The sequence below is a fragment of the Apodemus sylvaticus genome, chromosome 10, assembly GCF_947179515.1.
Source record: "Apodemus sylvaticus chromosome 10, mApoSyl1.1, whole genome shotgun sequence".
Taxonomy (NCBI): Eukaryota; Metazoa; Chordata; class Mammalia; order Rodentia; family Muridae; genus Apodemus; species Apodemus sylvaticus.
In genome coordinates this window covers 64200066-64216899 of record NC_067481.1, presented here as the reverse complement: position 1 = coordinate 64216899, position 16834 = coordinate 64200066, and the positions used below count along the sequence as shown (strand labels likewise).

At 48.8% G+C, this 16834-nt stretch overlaps 1 protein-coding gene across 4 annotated transcripts in view; it reads left to right on the top strand.

Moving 5' to 3' along the window:
• The window catches only part of Rai1 (retinoic acid induced 1), a 96404-nt gene that overhangs the window by 21041 nt on the left and 58529 nt on the right, over window positions 1–16834 (top strand). For 2 of the 4 annotated variants that reach the window (XM_052194412.1, XM_052194414.1), the window contains exon 2: window positions 15400–15512. The exons of 1 other annotated variant lie outside the window; for it this stretch is intronic. The gene's annotated coding sequence lies outside the window, so the exon portion shown is untranslated. Of the gene's footprint in view, window positions 1–15399; window positions 15513–15794; window positions 16015–16834 lie in introns of all 4 variants that reach the window. One more of the 4 variants, XM_052194413.1, reaches the window with a different exon arrangement.

Sequence of the window (16834 nt, the reverse complement as noted above, 5' to 3'; positions counted from 1 at the left end):
AGAAAAAGTTTAATCTGACTCACTTCCCTACCATGAACCTGGTCACATCCTGTCCACAGATAAGGGTTAGAAAGCAGCATGGTAGCACACACCTAAATCAGAGGAAGGGTGATTTCCGTAAGCTCAAGGCCAGCTTGGTCTTCATGGACAGTTCTGGAGCAACTAGGGCCTCCTAGTGAGGATTCCTGTCCAGGAAAGCCTCTGCTACAATTAGGACGGCTTTTCCTGTGTGAGTTAACATTATGAAGATAATCTCTACAGGCTTGCCCAGAGGCCTTCCTCCCAAGTGATTCTAGATCCTGTCATCTTGACAGTGAACACTGTCTCACTAGAGTCTTACTTTCTACCCTAGGCTGGCTCACGCTGCAGTCCTTCTGCTTCAGCCCCCTGAGTGCTGGGATTAAGGATGAGTCACCACACTTGACTAGTGAAACTTGAACCCAGGGCCTCAAACTGCTAGAGAAGCACTGAATCACCGAATCAAGTACTTGAATCATTAACAGATCTCCTTAGCCCCAAGTGTCTTAATCCTACCCCAGCCCCCTTTCCCTTTTATTTCTTTGTTTTGTTTTGTTCTGCTTTTGTGACAGGATCTCACTATGTAACTCTGGCTATCCTGGAACTCACTATGTAGACCAGGCTTGCCTCAAACTCATAGAAATCCACTTGCTTTTTTGCTTCCTGAACGCTGGGATAAAGGCATTCACCATTAAACTTGATTCTTTTTTGAGTTTTCATTTTGAGATAATCTCACTCTGCAGCCCAGGCTGGCCTTCCATTTGTGATCCTCCTGCCTTGGTCTCTTAAGTGCAGGAGGAAGCAGACTATTATTGGGCCTGGCCAGTAAAGATGGGGCTAAGTGACAGATGCTGAAGGGGGACTTTGGTCTTTATTTAGTTGTGGGTTGTGGAGCACCAGTGTCCTGAGTTGAAGGCAAGAAGAGCATGCTGAGGTAGATTAGGCAGCAGACTGGGCCAGGGCCAGTGTGGAAAACCAGTGGAGAAGATCCCTGAATGCATAGTGCCAGGCTGAGTGTAGATTCTGAGAGCCATTGGCCTGAGCAGTGTCCTGGCTGACATCAGCGTGTGGGCTGAATATCAGAGCACAGTAAGGACCAGCAAATCCTTACTGGGAGGCTTATGCTGAGAAGATGGGTATATACTCCTCTCTAGTTCCTTTTCTTTATCTCAGGAGACTTCAAAGGCCATCTCAGAATAAGGCTTTCCTGCCTTGAGTGGCAGGGCTGTGATTCACTCAGATCAGATAGATTCTTGTGGACCTGTGGGCTACTGCATGGGGCAGGGTGTGCTCTGTGGCCTGATAGAGTTTCTGACAGAGTGGAGGGACACCATAAGGTAGACGGTGAGCAAGCCAGTTGATTACAGTCCAGAGCATGTCGGAAGGGCAGAAGTGGAAATAAAAGAGCAGAGAGGGGCTCAGGAACAGCATGGCATTTGTAGGTTGAAATTAGGGAGCCAGAGAAGGTATACTGAGATAGCAGCAGGTAAGCTAAGACTCAGGGCAAGAACAGTGGAGGTGGTGGGGAGCTACAGAGGAAGGAAAGCTCTGTGGTACGAGTCTGCTTTGTTAATTGTAGTTTTGAGAATAGCAAGGGGACAGTTTGGCCAGAAGGGAGTGAGAATGTTGAGCTGTCTGGGGAAGGCCAGGTTCCCTGAGGACTTTCCGTGGTGCAGTTCATCAGAGATTCTGGAGGCTATAGGTTGGGTCCCCACCAACATCTCCAGGAAATACGCTTGGGTGCCTCAGGCTTCTTAGGCCTGGCTCTTCCTACTTCATACAGGGTGAGAGCCGCAAGCAGAAGAGTATGGTAGGGGTGAGGGGTGGAGGGTGCAGACTGGCTCCTAGCCAGTTCCCACACTCCCACAACCTGGGATCATCATGTGACAGCAATGCCTGCTCTGGAGGGCCTGTGTCCTAGCACCCTGCTAAGAAGCTCTGAGCAGGTGGTGGTTGCTATGCCTCAGGGGGGCAGACTAGACTCAAAGAGCAGAGACTAGCTGGTCTCTTGTCCTTGAGAAAGATTCTGCTCCCTCTCCATGCTTTAGCCTGTGGAAAGGCTGGACTGCCTGAGTCTAGCCACACCTGACTAGTGTGCCCCTCGAACAGATTTGCCCTTTGATTTCAGAGGTAGGGAAACCGAGCTAAGAAAGTGGCCACAGGCTGCTTTGAGGATGCAAGGGCAACACTGGCCTCATCAGAGACAGAGCCCCCTTAGAAACTGCACATCTAGTAGGCATAGACCTTTGTGGTCATTTTCTCAAGAGACCCAGGTCTCCTAGTCACTCTGCTCCCTGAACTCACTGAGCAAGTTCCCTGCTCAGTGGCCAGCCAGGACCCAGGGTAGTTGCATATGCCTTTAATCCTTCAGAGGCCACAGAGAAATCTCTGTGATTTTCAGGTCATCTTGGTCTACATAAGTGAGTTCCAAGCCAGCCGGGGCTACATAGAATGACTCTGTCTTTTAAAAAAAATTAAAACAAACCCCAGCCTGCTGCTCAGGCTCTCCCAGGGAGCCAGAGTGTACATGGGAGGGAGGAGGGGGTCTTATTCCCTTCTCCATCTTCCCCTCCCCTCCCCAGATCCCTTCTCTCCATCACACGGTTTGTTTGGAGAATGACTCACAGGAATGCAGCAAAATCCTGAGTGTGGTATACTGGAAACCTCTGTGGCGGAAACAAGGTTGGGGGAGGGGCCTGAGAGGCCTGGGATAGGGAGCCCTGGGCTGAAAGGAGGCCCTGCCTGATGATTAGTAGAGCTCATCTGTGCTGGGCCCCTGTCCTACCAGGTTTGTTTTCCCACTGCCACACATTTCCAGGTTCAGCATCTTGGTACGCCTTGCACGGTGGGTGACTAACAAGCACCCATTGGCATCTAGTGTGAACCAAATCAGACCCTTCCTTCATCCTAGCCTCTATATAGATATAACTGATTACCACACAGCTAAGAGCTGCAACTAGGCTCTGCCAGAGGTCAGGCTGGGATGGAGGGGACCTCTAATCTCTCCCCTCTTATTGAGCACATACAAAACCATGGTTCTCAGGTATGGCCTGGAAACCATGGGATGATGAGAGACTGCTACTTGTGGCAGAAGAGCTTAGTATGCCTGGGAAGGCACAGCCGTTGGAGGCCATATAGGACTGGTAAATGGGGCCAGTGGGCTGCATCAGGCAGCAGGAGCAATAGGGGAAACACGAGTTTCCCTGGAATTCACTGTCTCCCAGGCTGCCCTTTTAAGGACCGCTGATGGTGGTCCTGCAGGTATATAGCTCCGTGTGATCACATCTATGCTTTCTATAGAAATGACATTTGGACTTTCTGTGACTTCTCCTGACTTAAAAAGGCCATCTCAACTAATAAAATGCAGCCTGTGGCTGAAGCTGCATGTGTCTGCAGGAGTAGGGCTCTCAGTGTCAGTGTCTGGACGCTTGGAGTTTTCATGGACGTCTATCATGTTGCATATTTTATTGGAAGCTGACCAGTTACCAAGCTGAGCTGCAACTCTGTGCTAGGGCGCTGAGGACATCAGTGAGTGAGAGAGTGTACCCCAGGACTTTCATTCCAGCTGGAGAGAAGGCAGCAAACATGTGTTGAGTGGCGAGTATTGGGAAGAAGAGAGCAGGAAGAGCAGAGCAGTTACAAGTATGCTCCAGGAGAAGGGGAGCCAGCACAAAGACCCTGAGGGGATGGCACTGGTGTGTATGACGCCCCCCCAAGGAGGCTAGTGTGGCCCGAGCAGGGGGCACTGGCAGAGAATGGGAGGAGGGGAGGCAAGTGGACTTGGAATATCATTCCAAGTTCAGTATTTGTACGTGAGCACCCCGCATGCAGATTGCTTAACATATAGGGACGCATGAGGCATAGCAGGAGTTTGCTTTTAGGCTTTATGAGAGATGGGGGCCATGGAAGGTTCTGAATAAGCAAGGAAATGGTATGAATCCTGTTGAGTTGACTGTGTGGTTGCCATAGTCTTTGGAAGAGTCAAGAAGGGCCTGTCCACTAGTAGTGGGGTGGGGAGTGGTATCACTACAATTGAGCAAATTGTGTAGAAATCTCTCCACAAAGTCAGATGTTGTGCATGCCTATAATCTTAGCACTCAGGAGACTAAGCAGGGAGGATCAGGAGTTCAAGGTCCTCAGCTGCATTTCCCCTAAACTAACCAATCAACAAACAGAAAAAACCAAGCCCTCTTTACTTGCAAAGATCAAGTATAAGTAAAGCCTCAGGACACTATAGAAAAGGTGACTACATTCTGCTTGGTGAGAAAAGGAATTTAAAAGTATACATCAAAAGTACTAGTGCTGAAGCTAGGTATGGAGACACAGACTTTGATCCCAGCACTTGGGAGGCAGATCTCTGAGTTTGAGGTCAGCCTGTCTATATAGTGACTTCCAGGACAACCAGAGGTATGTAGAGAAACCCTGTCTCAAACAAAACAAAAAATCAAAAATGCAAAACAAACAATAAACAACAGTGCTGTGGCCAGGTGTTGTGGCACATACCTTTAATCCCAGCACTTGGGAAGCAGAGGCAGGCTGATCTTTGGATTCTTGGCCAACTAGGGATTGATTCATAGTGAGATTCTGTCTCAAACATCTCCAACCAACCCACCCACCCACCCATGCTGGATGTGAAAGGCAATAAACATGTCTGGGAAAATAGGATGGGATGGTTGTACTTATGACCTTATAGCATCCATGGTGGTCTGCATAAGACCTCCACAAGATCAAGCCAGTTAATATTCCAGTATAGAAGGGGAAGAGCTTGGGAGCCTCCACTCCCAACCGAGGAGATACTGACAGTGGTTCCAGGAGGAAGGAGTCTGAGTTTTCTTTAAGGGTCACCCAAGCTCCAGTGTATGGCTCCACACCTATGAGGATATATGGCCAGCACACATTTGACTGTTTATTTAAGAACAACAACAACAAAACCCTCACAAAGTTGGTAATGAATCAGAAGATAAGGATGAATCTTAGAATTAAGAGAAGAAATGGGATGAATATGATTAAAACACATTTAAGAAGTCCTCAAAAAATGAACAAAATATTTTTAAAAAACCAATGGGTTAAAATTAATGAGTACAAGTGCATTAATATGCCCTACTTTGTTTGTTTGTTTATTTAAAAGTTTGTTTATTATTATATGCAAGTACACTGTAGCTATCTTCAGATGCACCAGAAGAGGGCATCAGATCTCTTTACGGATGGTTGTGAGCCACCATGTGGGTGCTGGGATTTGAACTCAGGACCTTCAGAGGAAGAGCAGTCAGTGCTTTTACCTACTGAGCCATCACTCCAGCCCCCTAGTTATATATATATGTATATACACACACACATATATACATATATATGTATGTGTGTATATAGATAGATAGTCATTATATTTACAGGTGGTGGTTTTTTGGTTTTTGGTTTTTGGTTTTTTTTTTTTTTTTTTTTTTTTGGTTTTTTCGAGACAGGGTTTCTCTGTATAGCCTTGGCTGTCCTGGAACTCACTCTGTAGACCAGGCTGGCCTTGAACTCAGAAATCCGCCTGCCTCTGCCTCCCAGAGTGCTGGGATTACAGGCGTGCGCCACCACCGCTATTTACAAGGTTTTAAATAAATTCCATCAAAAGGCAAAAAGAGAAAAGGGTCCAGAACAGACAAGTATATAGAGTTTGGGTGACCTTGGTGGGCTAGGGGAGGGAGGAGACCTGGCTTACCATGAGGACAGCATCCTGAAATGAGATGATAGGACTAGTTGAGCAACTCTGTGGAGGAACCAAACCCCTCTTGACTTGTGAATTTTAGTTCAAGTGTTGGAGATCAAACCCAGTCTCACGAAAACTGCACAATGTGTTCTTTCACTGTTACACTTCAGCTCTCAAAGAAAGAGGCTTCTAATATGTGAATGACGTCATAGTTGAAGATACTTTAGTGATGGCAATCTCTAACTCAAATTGAAGCATATCGAAGAAATGATCAGAAAGACTTTACAGAAATTCACGGAGTGAAGGAAGCTGGGAACTTTTGTTTTCTTTTAGTTTTGTGTACTTACCCTTTCTGTAAAAATTAAAAGTAGGTATTCCTCTAGAAAAACAAATGTTCTACTTGCTGGCTTCTCATCCAGTCCTGCTGTGTGGGATCCTGGAGCAGTAGTGCTTGCTCTGGCCCAGCTCTGGCCTTCTGGAATCCATTCCTGCCCATGTGGCTGTGGTGGTGTCCCAGCCACAGGCAGCTGCAGCTTTCTCTGCTTACATGGCCTCCTCCACAGGCCACGCACGCCACCCCACCGTTGCTGCTTGCACCTTCCATTTCTGGGCAGCTCTGCCTGTAAGCAGGCTCTTCCTTATTTGGAGGTAGAATCTCATCCTGGCTGCCACCTTTCTCAGCTTGAGCCCCTTAGAACCCCAGTTTCTGGGGCCCTCAAATGCCATTTGGAGGTCATGAAAAGATACACTGTAGCCTAGGGCATGTGTTGGTGGTCACTCCTAGTTGCACAAGTCTAGGAGCTTTGGATCTGAAAGCACAGTGAAGCAGAGACTCCAGATTCCGTCTTTAATGCATCACCAGGAAACCGGAATCCCATACTGAGCTCAGATGGAAGACTCAGACCTCAGAGCAGGAGGCAGTGACTGTCAGGAGTGACATGTCATGGCAAACTCATGGATATGACTTTCTGTTCATCCTTTACATGATGAATTCCCTGTTATTCTTCCCATTTTAAAGGAAAAGAAACTAAGGCTTAGGAACATAATGAACTTCAGTTTCCACACTGACATATTTGGAGAGTTATATTAACTTTTCATTACTATAACATGTACTTGAGATAGGTCACTTCAATAGAAGTTTGTTTTGGGCTTACAGTTTTGGAAGTATAGGGCCCAAACAGCATTGCACAGGCCCTGGTGGACCACATCATGACAGCAGTGTATCTCTGACTCTGTTCTTTCTCCTCTTTATAAAGCCATCTTGAGACTTCTTTTTCAGTGATCTAATCAAACCTAACACATCCGAAAGGCCCCACCTCCAAAGGCCACAGATGGATTACATTTCCATTTCTTCACACAATTGATAGGTGTCTTAGTTACTTTACTATTACTGTGTAGAGACATCCAGGCCCATGGGCCTGTCTGTTCTCCAAGCTGCAGATTCTAATTGTTACAGATGATTCTGGACATACAACTTAAAAAAGATTTCTGTGAAGTCCTATGTGGGATGTCTTGCAGAGTGGACATCCTGCTCTGCATGTTTCCCTTCCTTTAAAAAAAATACCACACTTGTGTCATGGCAGAGTGGGTTCTCTCTTTCCACCTCGTGAGTCCTGGATTGAACTCAGGTCTTCAGGTTTGGTACCAGACACCTGTACTTGCTGAGCCATCTCACTGGCCTTTTCTTTGATATAACCACATAAATTCATGCAGGGGATTCTGAGAGAAAGCTAAACTGGGCAGAAAACTAGAACAGACATTCTTTCTGGTCTTTCTTCTCTTCCCAGATTTGTGGTAGGTATCCATATAGCTGACTATGATAGTCCTTTTCAGGGACTCTGACCTTCTGGGGACAGATTCTTCTAGTAGTTCTGGGAACTGAACCCAGGACCTTGAACATGCCAAACCAAGGGTCAGGTTGTTATTTGGTTGTTTCCAATATGGTCTTGCAGTTTAGCCTAGACTGACCTAGAACTGGCAATCCTGCTTCTGCATTCTGAGGGCTGACATGACAGGCTGCATCAAGATCAGTTTTGATTAGAACACCCATCTCTCCTTCCCAGAGGTAATGTAATATCTCTGCAGGTTTAGATAGCTCTCTGGCCTAGTCCCAGATTCGCCCAGTCCTTGACAGAGTCACTCTCTAGCCTATGCTGGCCTCAGACTCTAGCAGTTCTCCCGCCTTGGCCTCCCAAGTGCTGAGAGTACAGGAGTTTGCTATCACACCATGCTGCTACAGTTTTTAAAAAAATGTTTTCATATGTTGAATATAAGGTAGACTCCTTTCCCTATCTCTGTGTATCAGTGTTTCTATCTTGAGGCTTCTGTTTGCAGCCTGCCACTGTTTGATATGGCTGGGCCCAGGCCTCTTCACACTCCTATGAGATGAATTTGGCTGTACCATCTCTTTAGTTCTAAGTCCTCCCCCTCTTAAAAGATAAAATGTCTGTGACTGCTGTCAGGCCTCAAGAAGCATGGCCAGGGCTTGGCCTAGCATTCCAGACTTGCTGTTTTCCTCAGTTCCTTGGGACCTGAAAGAGAGGCAGAGATAGGCATTCACATTGCACCCATTCTTGGACACCTGGGGTTTAGTGACAGTGTCCAGGTGAGGGACAGCTATTATGGCAGCCCAGCCCAGCCCAACTCAGGTGGTGTGTACACATGCTTGCTTCTGAGTACATGAGGGCTTGGCAGTGCCTTCCTGATACAGGCATGCAACTTTTCTTCTAGCACAGGGCGTGATTGAATTTCTGGCAACTTCCACACTTATTTAGGGACCAGTGCCTGTAGGTGAAGGCTAGAGGAGGAGGAAGAAGCTGTTTGGTCTGTAAAGGGAAAGAGAGGAGGTCTGCTCAGTTGGAAATGAATAAAAGAAGGAAAGAGAGTGAGAGCCAGTGAAAGGAGAGGAAGACAGGGAGCAGAGAGAGAAGGGGGACAGAACCGTGGGATAAGTGTCAGAGTGGATGCCTCAAGGGCTGGCCAGGGTCTCCTCTCTGTCTTGGGTTTGGGTCCAGCTATAGTAAAGGCATATGTATCCTGGTGAGGTTATCCTCTGGGTCTCACCATGATGACAGCCTAGATGGTTTCCTCCTTGATGTCCCTGGCATCAAGCAAGTAAATTTGGAGGCTTCTAGAAATTCACTCGGGCCTGTAATAGAAGAGAAGTTGAGCACCTGCACCATGGTACTTCTAAGACCCTAAAAAGGGAGAGAGGAGCTTAGACTGCCCAAGAAGCAATGTAGGGGTTCAGAAGTGATGCTTTAGCTGCAGCCAGGGGTTCCTCAGGGCTTAGAGGAAGAGGCTTTATTTTAGGTTCTGCCCTGTGTGAACCTAGAACGGTGTTAACTGCCTCTGGTGATGTCATATAGGCTAGGGAAGAAGATTGGACAGACAGACACATGGTAGGGAGAACCACAGATGGATAAGCTCAGAGTCAGCTGAGAGGAAAGGCTGCTGGAGAGAGCCTGGTCTGCATTTTCACTTTAATCAGAGATCCCAGCTCAGGGCAGAGGCAGAGATGCATTTCTGTCCCTAAAAGAGAGTGGACATTATCTGGGCAGCTTGCTGCCTTGCTTTTGCCAGCACCGACCCTAGACACCCAACTGGTTTTCTGATCCTCACTTGTGGGATTTGGGGAGGGAAGTGGGCTGGGGACCATATAAATTGTTTGAAAATATCTCACAAACTAGGGATTGGGATGCCCACATTCCCAATGGCATCACCACTAGTTGAGACACAAAGCTCTTTGCTTTAAAAAAGAAACATGTTCTCTGTACTCCTCCCCTAGAGAGTGTTACTCGGCAGAGGGTTCTAATGTGAACAGAAATATACAGGCTGGCAGTGAATGCCCATGCCACTTCAGGCAGGCAGGGTTATCTGTGGCTCACTGCCATCTCCCTAGCACATTAACTATACCTCATGCCAGGGATACTCTGCAGGTACATGGTAAGGCAGAGTTATAGCAGTTGATTAGCTTGGTTGGTTTAAGAATACATCAGATCCGCAAGGAAGCAAGGTCTGACAGCTGACCTGGGTTGACATACTCACAAAATAATGATAGTGAAGCTCAGAGGTGCGTGGGAAGGTAACAGGTTGCCCATGTTGGTCCCAGGCAGAAGACGAGTCACTGAGAGGACAATCGATGAAAGAGAGACCTCTTTGGCATGATGAAGTTAGCAGATGACAACAAGGGTTATTAACTGGTGGAAAGGGCATCACAGAAGCTGAGGATGTTACCTCTTGAGGGATAAGTTTTTCCATGCCCTGGTGTCTACAGCATGGACAGCAGATCACTGAAGCTCTTTGTTGGCTTAACTGCTCAGCCAGTATCATGAACCCTACCACCAGACTAAAGCTAGAATGTGACCTAGTGCTTGCTGGCCTCCTACTCCTGCCTTGGCCCTACATTCAATCTCTTGGCAGCAGCCATGGGTTATGATGAGGACCCAGGGGAGATTATGTCCTTCCTATGCTTGAAATACCACAAAGACCTTCCCTACCCCTAATCATGTTCCCTATAAAACAGAAGAATCTTTACTATGGTATACTATGTTCTATGGGTCTGTCTTTGCCCCTCTTTGACATACTGAAGTATAGCTACAAGCGCTCCTGCCTCTGGGCCTTTGCTTACTATCTCACCTGCAGCTCTCCCTCCAGTTATATGAATGTTCACCACATAGTCTTTCCAGTTATGTTCTGAGCCTTAAGTTTCCTGGCATTCAATATAAAAACACAGCCCTCACCCCATATTCTCAGCCCCTTCCCTGGCTCTATATTTTCTTAACACCCTAAGAGTAACAACTATAGTCAGACACCACATAACATTTCACTCAATAACAGACTGCATGTACCACAGAGATTCCTAAGATTGTTTCCTAGCAGACATGTCTTAGTTTGCGTAAGGAGACTATGATGACACAAGTGCCTGATGTAGTTCTCAGAATGAACCATGTTGACTGTACATCATTTACGTCTTCATTCTGTTTCATGCCTGCCTGGGGAGGAAAATGGAATCATATATATACCAAATCTGTAGATGAACACTTTACATGCATACATGCATGCATGCATACACACACACACACACACACATATATACCAAATCTGTAGATGAACACTTTACATGCATACATGCATGCATACACACACACACACACATACACACAAACACACACACACACCAAATCTGTAGATGAACACTTTGAATAATTATGTGCATTGGTGTTTCACCTTCATGCAATTGTGTGTGAGGGTATCAGATCTTGGAGTTACAGAGAATTGTGAACTGGCATGTGGATGCAGGGAATTGAACCAGAGACCTCTGGAAGAGCAGACAGTGCTCTTAACCGCTAAGCCATCTCTCCAGCCCTGGATGAGCACTTTTACCACCTGAAAGTTATGTGACATTGGGAAGAGCATCATTGGATGTTAGTGATCCAGTCCCTGAAATGGAGAAGATATATGGAGATTTAAAATTGCCACCCCTCCTCCAAATAGAATACATATAAAACCTGCCCTGCTCCAGCAAAGCAAACAATAAAAAAAACACCCCAGCTGTCCTCTGAGCCCAGTCTTAGAGACTTTTAGCCTGAAGCTATCAGCCCAAGGTTGTTTGAACTTGACTTCTGAATCTTAGGAACACCTACCTATCTTGGTTGGGTGGGTCCATGCCCTTCTCTTCTTTATCTGTCTAAGTGCTCCCTAGCTAACCCAGCCCTTGATGGCCTTGTCCTTTGTGTTTGTGTCCCCTATCCCCCAGACTTCTCTTTGCTCCTGCTTAAGTCCCCAGCTTTTCCATTTTTCTCTAGCTTCCCTCTCACTATGTAATAAAGCAGCTGTTCAGATTGCCATAGGCAACTATGAGGCAGCTGGTCACCTGCTCCAGGAACCCAGCCACAGTAACTCAGTAGGGGCCACCACTCTGCTGTCTCCAGGCAAGACTTACCTAGTGGATCTGAAGCTCAGGACACAGGAAACCCTCCTGCCCTGTAGCCCTACACCTGGCCATCCCTTGCATGAAAATGATTTGTGCTACAAGCCTGAACTGCCTGCCACCACACAGAACCTGCCAGCAGAGTCTTAGGGAACAAGCCAGAGGCTGGACTCATGCAGTTTAAGTGTGAGTTTTGACTTTGTCATTTGATAAATACAGATTGAGTTGTGAGTATCACATGCTAAATAGATACTGTACTGGACAGAGATGAATACAAAGGTCTCTTGACCTTTCTAGTTGGGAGTTCCACTGAGCCAAAGAAAGGCCCCTAGAATAAATAAGTACTCCTCTTTTCTTGGGGACAAGTCACCCATCACTACCTCATTCCTTTAGACCCTCCTAGATCTGTGGAGAGTACTCATGGCTAGGTGAGTCATGTGACCTGACAGAACCCCAAGTTTCTCTAACCCCTTCACCCTGTCCAATAGGCTATCAGTTCATAGAGAAGCCATGGGCTGAATCAAGGTTATAAATAGAAGACCTAGCTTCTATTCTTTACTCATTCACCATCATTCATTACCAAATACTTACTGACTATATATAAGGTACCAACCTACCAATGGAGAACACCACAGAACAACCAGAAAAGCCACCTACCAAACAAATAGGGAAATTTCCGCCACTTAGAAGTGGGAAGTGTTTCAGGCAGAGGAACCAGCATGTACAGTAAGACGGGGCACTGTGAAGCCAGAAGGTAGCATATGACATCAAGGAAGTCAAAAGGGCCTGTGTGAAGGAACCATCAGCACTGGGAACACTGAAGAGTTAAACCAGGGGGGAGGGGGACTGGGGAGGTGACTCAGCAGTTAGGAGCACATGGTGGTCATGCAGAAAACCTGGATTTGGTTTCTAGCACCCACAAGGTGGTTCACAAGCATCTGTAACTCCAGTTCCAGGGGATCCAACACCCTCTTCTGACCTGCATAGGTACCAGCCATGCTTACAGTGCTCAGACATGCAGGCAAAACACCCATATGCATAAAATAAAATGAAAATTTAATACATATTTATTTTTTATTGTATGTGTATGAGTGCACTACATGGATGCCTGGTATTTGAAGAGGCCAGAAGAAGGTGTCTGAACCCTTGGAACTGGAGTTACAGATGGTGATGAGCCTCCATGTGGGTCCTTGGAATCAAATATCCCCATCTCTACTCCCACCTCATCCTCTGGAAGAGCAATCTGGACCATCTCTCCACTCCCCACCAAGTTGTTTTTTAATTACAAAATAAAATGTAAGAGTCAGGGAAGAGAGTCAGCCTCAGCCCTCCAACATGGGCACACATTATCATCTTTATGCACATCTTGTACACCTGGCCTTGTAAGCAATTGCACAGAGGAAATAGGTAAGTTAGGAAGTGCTGTGGGTGAGGGTCAAGAGGTCAGTCTAGGACTGGTGGTGGTTCCCAGCACTGATTTGTGTTGGGTTGGTCTATCACTTGGCTTGATCGTCCCACAGCAGGCCTTCTGCTTCTCAGGCCTGTCTCAGGCCTGAGTGACAGAGTCCCAGGACAAGTCATTGAAGACCAAAACTAAGCAGCCCTGCATTTCAAAGGTGAGGAGATTAGACCTTATCCTTTAAGTTTCATTGGTGGCAGAGGTCTCCTTTGCTCTCAAGTGACTAAGGAGGTCCTTATTGCATAACGGGGCCAAGCCTGGCTGTAAGAACAAGAGCTCTGGACAGCCACTTGATAAGGAAATCTGGTTTGTGTTTTCTTTTTGTCTGAGAGATGGTTTCAAGGATCTCAGCCTCACTTTATACTTGCAATATAGCGGATGGCCCTGAATGCTTGCCTCTCCCTCCTAAGTGCTGGGGTTCCAAGTCAGCTAGCTCTCTTATGCTGGGAGTCTGTTTTTAAAGCATCTTTCTTTCCATTCCAACAGTAGACTTAGGGTAACTTTTAAGACACGGGCCAGGAGGCAGAACAATTGTTGTCATACACCCCCTTTTAGACCTCACCAGGTTGCAAGGAAAGCTGAGAAGAAACACCATCACCTTCACCCTAGCCTAGAAGGCACACCATCATGGGCAGGGTGGGATGAGGGTCTATGGAGACTAATGCACGTGCAAGGTGGGGTTTAGAAGTGTCAGAACCTGGCCCCTAAGTGTGAAAAAGGTAGCTCCTTCCCACAGAGCAGATAGGTGCCTGAAGAGGAAGAAGTGTAGGGGAGCGGGGTTGGGTAATTAGTCTTGGCTTGGAAAACCTGGATGGATACTTGAATGGATGTATAGATTCATTAATGAATGGGTGGGCTGCATGGGTGGCTTAGAAAGGGCTGGTAGCAAAACCCTCAGTTTACGACTAAGTGTGGCATTTCTGTCGTGTTCCCAGGGGTCTGTCTGTAGTGTGGTGGCAGCTCCCCCGCCCCCACCCCCTTCAGGTCCAGCCTCAAAGTCTCAATCTTTGTTTCATCTTATTCTCTGGCTATCTTTAGGCACTACCTCCCTAGCTGCCCGCCTCCAAGATATCCTGACCTCAACCAGTGTTGCCCCCTCAAAACCGCGAGCTCCTGGGTCTGTGGGGTCCATAAGTGCCAGGATCTCTGAGGTGCATCTATGGTGCAGTGAAAGGAGGCGCGTCACGAAGGTCCCTACCTACTTGTCTACACCTACACACACACACTCCCACACGTCATTCTGTGTCCCAACCCCAGCACTGCTTGTTCGCACGTTAAACAGCTCCTCCGCTCTGTTGGATCCTCTAGGGCCAGCTTCTGCCTGTCAGGTTTCAGACCCTACGCTATCACAGGCAGCCTCAGATCCCTGCGTGTGGCCAGTGCATGCACAGGCGCAATGTCCATACTTTTTCAGTCCCTTGGCCCCACACAGCAGCCAGCCCAGTCGCAAACAAGCTCATACGAATACACAACGCCCTCGGAACACAGCCCACGCAGGCAGCCCCGCCCACGCAGTCACACTGCCACCTATAAACAATCGCACACAAACACCACCCCCACGCAACCACTGCATCACTCAGTCCCGCCGAGACCTACCGGCATGTTCAGAGTCTGGTTTCTAGTTAATCCCCCTCCGCCCCCCACCATCACCAGCCTGTGACATTCACACGTAGGGCAGAACAGAAATTTATAGCCACACTGATACACGGTCCTGAACGCACAGCCAAGGGCTCACCCGTGGGCTCGTAAGTCACTAGAAAAAATATTAAAGCGTTCCCTCCCTTTTAGCTTTGGCACGCGCGCGCGCACGCACAGCACCCCCTCTTCCCTCCCCGCCCCCACTCGGTCTTTAGGCGCCTAGGAACCTCGCAGCAGTGACCTGGCCGCAGCGGTGAGAGCCGGGAGAGCGTCTCCTTGGCGCCCCCTCCTCCCGCTCGCGCCCAGCTTACCACTCCTCCTCCCTGCCCCCTCCCTCTTCTCCCCTCCTCCGCGTCTGGGGCGCGGGCTGCGCGCAGCCAAGCCCCCTTGTCGCGTGCCCCTCCCCGCGCGCGCCCTGCGCCCGCATCGTGCTAGCCCAGTGGACGTGGCCACAAGGCCGTCTCTAATTACCTCCTGTCCCCCCGGCGGCCAGTGAATAATGGCTACTGAGGGCACTCGCAGGCGCTGCTGAGCAGGAAGCGAGGGGCTGGAGAGGCGCGGCGCGCACGGGAGCGCGAAAGAGAGGAGCGAGCCCAGCGCCAGCGCTCGCGGCGCGCGGAGAAAGGAATCGTGTGAGCGCTCACATATTTTTCTCCCAAGGATCTCATCTGGCGGTCGGGTACTGGAAGAAGCGAGGCAGAGAGACGGCAAGAGAAAAAGGAGACAGCGAGACGCGCCACGCCGGCGCCCCAAGACCCAGGAGGAGCCCGCAGGTATTGTTGGCGGCGAAGCTTTGTGTCTTCGGCGGGCTGCTCCGGGCAAGAGGGCTTCCTGAATCCCGGCCTTCCACCGCGCTCTGACCTGCGGCGAAGCAGGGCTGCTGACGGGGGTCGCGGGGGGGGGGGGTGGGCTCCGATAGCGCCGCGATCCTTGTTGGAGTTGCGGGTTTGCGTGTTTGGAGGTTTTCCATGTGGGTGGAGGGGATCAGTCTCAGGAGAAGGAATTTCTTTTCTTTTCTTTCTTTCTTTTCTTTTTTTTTTTTTTAATGGCCGCAGCAGTTAGGTTGTGCTGGGGATTCTCCCCTCCCTTTTGCTCCACAATGCCTTGGTGAGCGGTCACGGCGACCGAGCTACTGGTGGAAGAATTGGGGCTGAGATGTCGCGGCGGGTGGTCGCAGATGGGGATGCTGGAGAAGGAAGGAGTTCACCTCAAGTTCGCAATCTGTGTCGGGAAGCTGGTCCGGCCTGGGAGGGCGTTTCAAGCACCGGTCCTACTGTGAGCAACCAGTGAGAAACTTCCCAAGAGTGCCGTCTCCCCGGGGACAGTTCCTTGGCGCTTCTGGGCGCTACTGCTACCCCTCCTCTCAGCCTTGGAAAGGTTAAGCCCCCCCCTCCCCCCCGCATCCCCCCCTTACATTTCCCGACAGCTTCCTGATCTGGTGGACTGATCAGCTTCAAACACTTCCCCTAGATACCCCTCCCCATTCCCTGTTGCGTTCCCACTGTCCTGCGCCAGCCTGCCTGCTAAAACAGCTGAGTGGCCAAGCTGACAATAAAATCTCATGCCTTTGCAGTGAGGGGCAGGGGTCATGACTCAGCCTCTCCTGTGACTGCTGACCCTGAGCCCTAGGCAGGGGAAGAGACTCTGTCTTTCTTCCTTGTTTGGATTGGAGAGGTTACCACTGGATGGCGTGGAGAGGAGGCTAGTAGGGGTGTCCAGCATCGAGAGTTGGGGTGCACTGGCTGGGCTGTGGATTCTGCCCGTCCTGGCTTGGTGATTGGTTGGTGCCTTTGGACACGTAGAAGAACCACTCTAACCTCAGCCTCCTCCTCTCCTATACAATGCAGGCTGAGAGGTGATCCCGGAGGTGATATGCTTGTATGACAAATTGCTTGGTGTCCTGAAATCCACAGCAGACACCACTGCTCTGGTGACCCAGAGATCATCCCACTTTCTCGAGGATGAAATGGGGTGAAGGGCTGCTAAGGGGGGGGGGTGGTAGGAACATTTCTTTTTCCATACTGGCACCATGGGAAAGAAAGTCTGGCCCAGAGAATTCCTGGGGACTGCAGTCCAGAAAGGGGAAGGGCTTAGC